The sequence below is a fragment of the Cebus imitator genome, unplaced genomic scaffold, assembly GCF_001604975.1.
Source record: "Cebus imitator isolate Cc_AM_T3 unplaced genomic scaffold, Cebus_imitator-1.0 Scaffold417, whole genome shotgun sequence".
Classification (NCBI taxonomy): Eukaryota; Metazoa; Chordata; class Mammalia; order Primates; family Cebidae; genus Cebus; species Cebus imitator.
This window is the reverse complement of record NW_016107732.1, coordinates 799,278-804,552: the sequence shown is the minus strand read 5'-3', so window position 1 is coordinate 804,552 and position 5,275 is coordinate 799,278. Positions and strand designations below refer to the sequence as shown.

General features: G+C 36.4%; 1 protein-coding gene across 1 annotated transcript in view; it reads right to left on the bottom strand.

The window, feature by feature from the left end:
- The window catches only part of LOC108289908 (zinc finger protein 134), a 25,561-nt gene that overhangs the window by 8,747 nt on the left and 11,539 nt on the right, over positions 1-5,275 (bottom strand). The window lies entirely within an intron of this gene.

Below are 5,275 nucleotides of genomic sequence, written 5' to 3'. Positions count from 1 at the left end.
AAAAAAAAAAAGAAAAAGAAAAAGAAAAAAGAAAAGAAAAGAAAATACAATTTACGGTCACATATGGCTGGGAACACAGAGCTAGAGCACATCACTGGGCCTGCAGAAAATGCCCTTCCTAACCTACCTGTAAGTCTGCTAACCCTATAAGCCAGGTACCAGGCCAGTTTTCCAAGAGACATTTCTAAGCATTGGCTCCATAAACTCAACCTTAGTTCATTAAAACCAGTCATCATTTTCAAATATGACGTTCTAGTCCAAGCCGTGGTAATATAACTAATGTTTCCAATTATGTCCTATCACAGGAACAGATTCTTCTTCAACTTAAACAAATGTTCATACTGCTGTGAAAATAAGAATATTCAGGCCAGGCACGTTAGCTCACACCTGTAATCCCAGCACTTTGGGAGGCTGATGTGGGCATATCACCTGAGGTCAGGCGTTTGAGACCAGCCTGGCCAACATGGTGAAACCTGTCTCTACTAAAAATGCAAAAATTAGCTGGGTTTGGTGGCATGTTTCTGTAATCCCAGCTACCTGGAGGCTGAGGCCGGAAAATTGTTTGAACAAGGGAGGCAGAGGTTGCAGTGAGCCAAGATTGCGCCACTGCACTCCACCCTGTGTGACAGAGCAAGACCCTGTCTCAAAAAATATATATTCCAAATTTTGGAGGGATCAGGCAAGAAGGAAAATTAAATGTTTCATTTCTGTTTAGCAAAGTATAATCTACCAATGTCATGAGTATAAATAACTGAAGAGAATGGAAAGGGTTTACTTATATCTGGAAAATAGAACCACTAATGTTCCAAACAAAACCATAATTATATTTGATCAGATCATTACATCCATGTAATTCATTTTTGTTAGAATTGATCTGGTGTTAGTCATTTCATGAATCCATTAGGTGCTCAGATTATCTGCTAGAATTCTGGAAATCCTTACTCGGGTTAGTGGTATAGTTTCAGAGTTATGTAAGCAAAGCCATCATGAAGCATTTTGGCCTGTAGCTGATTGCAAGAACATTTAGGAAAGCATCAGGGTAAAACAATAATTATCTGTGAATGATAAAAGGCTTTAAATGATTGAAGTTAAAGATCTGATGAGAGTTCATTTGACAAGAAAATTTGGTTATTTCTTTGACATACAATATTTTAACAATAGCTAGATTTATGACACAACATTATAGCAACATTGATCATGGACAACAAGGACATTGAAAACTTTCTAAGAATTTCATATAATTTCTGAAATATTTATATTAACAATATTTACTTATACCAGTATAACCTAGGAGAGGTTAAGCATCATTTATTTCACAATAGTTCCTATACAACTCAACATGGGGAAGAAATAATCAAAACTTTTTGTTTAACATTTTTCTTTTTACAAGGTGAATCAATAAATCTTTTGAGATTTTCCAGGGGTGCTTTGGGAAATCTCAGGGTTAGTTTGAGAACGAGATTTTTATTTAGATATTGATTTTGGGAAGGCAAAATTATCAAAAATGTAAAAACAAAACAAAACAAATTTAGCTTTTTTTTTTTTTTGAGACAGAGTCTTGTTCTGTCACCAGGCTGGAGTGTAGTGGTGTGATTGAGGCTCCCTGCAACCTCTGACTCCCTGGTTCAAGCGATTCTCCTGCCTCAGCCTCCCAAGTAGCTGGTGTGTGCCACCACACTCAACTACTTTTTGTATTTTCAATAGAGACGGGCTTTCACCATGTTGGCCAGGATGGTCTTCATCTCTTGACCTCACGATCTGCCCGCCTCAGCCTCCCAAAGTGCTAGGATTACAGGTGTGACCCATCGTGCCTGGCCAATTTGAGCTATTTTTAAAGTGCGATGTCATTTTCTTAAATAGCCAATGACATAATTAAGGTTAACATAAAACAGAAAATTATTCTGGTAAGGTGCAGAATCTTTGTTTTCTAGGTATACTACTTAAAAATTAAAAAAGAAAACCTTTTACTATCTCTTATTAAGAACAGAATAATTATCCAAAAAAAGTTGTCATTTTTTAAAATTGTAAAAATATTTTTATACATTATATTTTTACACATTTATGTGGTACATATGAAATTTTTTTACATGCACAGAATGTGTAATAATCAAGTCAAGCGATTTAGTGTCCACCTCCCAAATATTTATTATTTCTATGTGTTGGGTGTATTTCAGGTCTCCTAGTTTTTTTAAGAAATACAGGATGGATGCCTGTAACCTCAGCACTTTGTGAAGCTGAGATGGGTGGATCATAAGGTCAGGAGATCAACCATCCTCGCCAACATGGTGAAACCCCATCTCTACTAAAATTACAAAAATCAGCTGGGCATAGGGGCGTGCTTGTAGTCCCATCTACTTAGGAGGCTGAGGCAGGAAAATTGCTTGAACCCAAGGGGCAGAGGTCGCAGTGGGCTGAGATCATGCCACTGCACTCCAGCCTGTCGACAGAGCAAGACTCCTTTTCAAAAACAAACAACACGTTGTTAATTGTAGTTACTGTTCTCTGCTATGAAATATTAAAATTTATTCTTTTAATATAACTGTATGTTTATACTCATTAACTGTCCTCTCTTCATCCTCTCCCATCCTCCTTAACATGGCCTTCCCAGTCTCTGCTATCTACCATTCCACTTCCTATCTCCAAGTGATCTATGTTATTAATACCCACATATGAGTCAGAGTATGTGATATTTGTCTTTCTGTGCCGGGCTTAATTACCTCCAGTTCCATTCATGTTGCTGGAAGTGATACGATTTCATACTTTTTTTGTGTGGCCAAATAGTATCCTATTGTGTATATATACTACATATTCTTTACCTATTCATTTGATGATGAAGACATCATATCTTGGTTATGGTGAATAGTATTGCAATAAACATGGTAAGCATGTATCACTTTGATATGACTGTACTGATTTACATCCCCATCAACAGTGTACAAGAGTTTCCTTTTCTCCACATCCTCACCAACATGTTAATTTTTGTCATTTTAAATAAAAGCCATTCTAACTATGGTAAGATGATATCTTGTGGTTTTTATATGTATTTCTCTGATAATTAGTGATTCTGGCATTCTTCATGTATCTGTTGGCCATTTGTATGTCTTGAATTGAGAAATACCTGTTTATGTCCTTTGCCCATTTTTAAATGAGATAGTTTGCGTGTTTGCTCTTTGCTGTTGAGATGTTTTGAGGTCCTTGTATATTCTAGGAATATCCCCTCTGGATGAGTAGTTTGTAAATATTTTCTCTCATTCAAGAGGCTATCTCTTCACTCTGTTGTTTCTTTTGCTGTGCAGAAGCTTTCAAGTTTCATGTGGTCTTATTTGCCTATTTTGTGTTTTTGTTGCCTGTGCTTTTGAGGTCTTACTCATAAAATATTTGCCTAGAATAATGTCCAGAAGAGTTTTCCCTATGTTTGTCCTAGTGGTTTAATAGTTTTGGGTCTTATGTTGAAGTATTTAATGAATCTTGAGTTGACTTTGTATACAAGGAGGGACAGAAGTCCAGGTTCATTCTTTTGCATGTGGTTATCCAGTTTTTCCAGCACCATTTATTGAGGAAATGTCATTTCCCCAATGTACATTCTTGATGGCTGTGTTCAAAATCAGTCAGTTGTAAATATGGATTTTTCTCTGGGTTCCACTGGTCTATGTATGTGTTTTCATATCAATACCATGCTGTTGGGTTACTGTGGCTTTGTAATATATTTTAAAATCAGTTAGCGTGATGTCTCTATGTTTGTTCTTTTTTTTTTATTTAATTATTTTAATTTTTTTTTAAAGATGGGGTTTCACCATGTTGGCCAGGCTGGTCTTGAACTCCTGACCTCAGGTGATCCATTCACCTCGGTCTCCCAAAGTGCTAGGATTACAGGTGTGAGCCACCACGCCTGGCCAAGAATTTTTTTTTTTTTTTTTTTAAGAGATGGGGTTTTACCATCTTGGCCAGGCTGTTCTTGAACTCCTGAACTCATGATCCACCAGCCTCAGCCTCCCCAAGTGCTGGGACTACAGGTGAGAGCCACCATGTCTGGTCATATTTGTTCTTTTTGTTCAGGATTGCATTGGCTATTCAGGGTCTCTTTGGGTTCCACAGAAATTTTAGACTTTTTTTTTTCTAGTTTTGTGAAAAATGACATTAAAATTTGATAGAAGGCCAGGCGCGGTGGCTCACGCCTTGAATCCTAGCACTTTGGGAGGCCGAGGTGGGTGGATCACGTGAGGTCAGGAGTTCAAGACCAGCCTAGCCATCATGGTGAAACCCCATCTTTAAAAAAAATAAAAAATTTGATAGGGATTGCATTGAATCTATAGACTTCTTTGTTTAGTACAGATATATTAGGAACATTAATTTTTCCAATTCATGAGCATGGAATGTCCTTGTATCCTTTTCTTGTTCTTTCATCAGTGTTTTGTAGTTTTCTTTGCAGTGATTATTTTTTACCTCATTGGTTAAATTTATTCCTAGTTTATTATTTTTGTAGCTATTGTAAATGAGATTGCCCTACTATTTTAGGCGTTTCATTATTGATGTATGAAACATACGGAGTTTTGTATGGCTCTGTATCCTGCAATTTTAATGAATGTTTATAAAACTTGAGTTTTTTCAGAGAGAGGCTATATTTTTAATTTTTCAATTTGTATGCCTTTTATTTATTTCTTTCTTTTTTTTAAAGACGGGGTTTCATACCATGTTGGTCAGGTTGATCTTGAACTCCTGACCTTAGGTGATCCGCCCGCCTTGGCCTCCAAAGTGCTTGGATTACAGGCTTGAGCCACCACACCCACTCTGTACGCCTTTTATTTCGTTCTCTCTTCTGACTGCTCTAGCTACGACTTCCAGGATTATGTTGAATAGGAGCAGTGAAAATGGGAATACTTGTCTTGTTCTGGTTTTTAGAGAAAAAGGCTTTCAGTTATTCCTAATTTAGTGTGATGTTAGCCGCGGATTTGTCATAAATGGCCTTTATTATTTTACAGTTACGTCCCTCCTGTGCCTAGTTCGTTGGAATATTTTATCATAAAGAGATGGTGAACTTTATCAAATGCCTTTCTGTGTATATTGAGAAACTCATATGGTTTTTATCTTTAATTCTGTTGATGCAGTGTCATGTTTATTAATTTGTATATATTGAACATTAATTTGCATATATTGAACCATTCTTGCATCTTTAGAACATATCCAATTTGATCATAGTGTATTATCTTTTGATGTGTTAGTGATGAATTCATCAGTTAACTTTTGTGTGTTTGTGGTTTTTTTTTTTTTTTTTTTT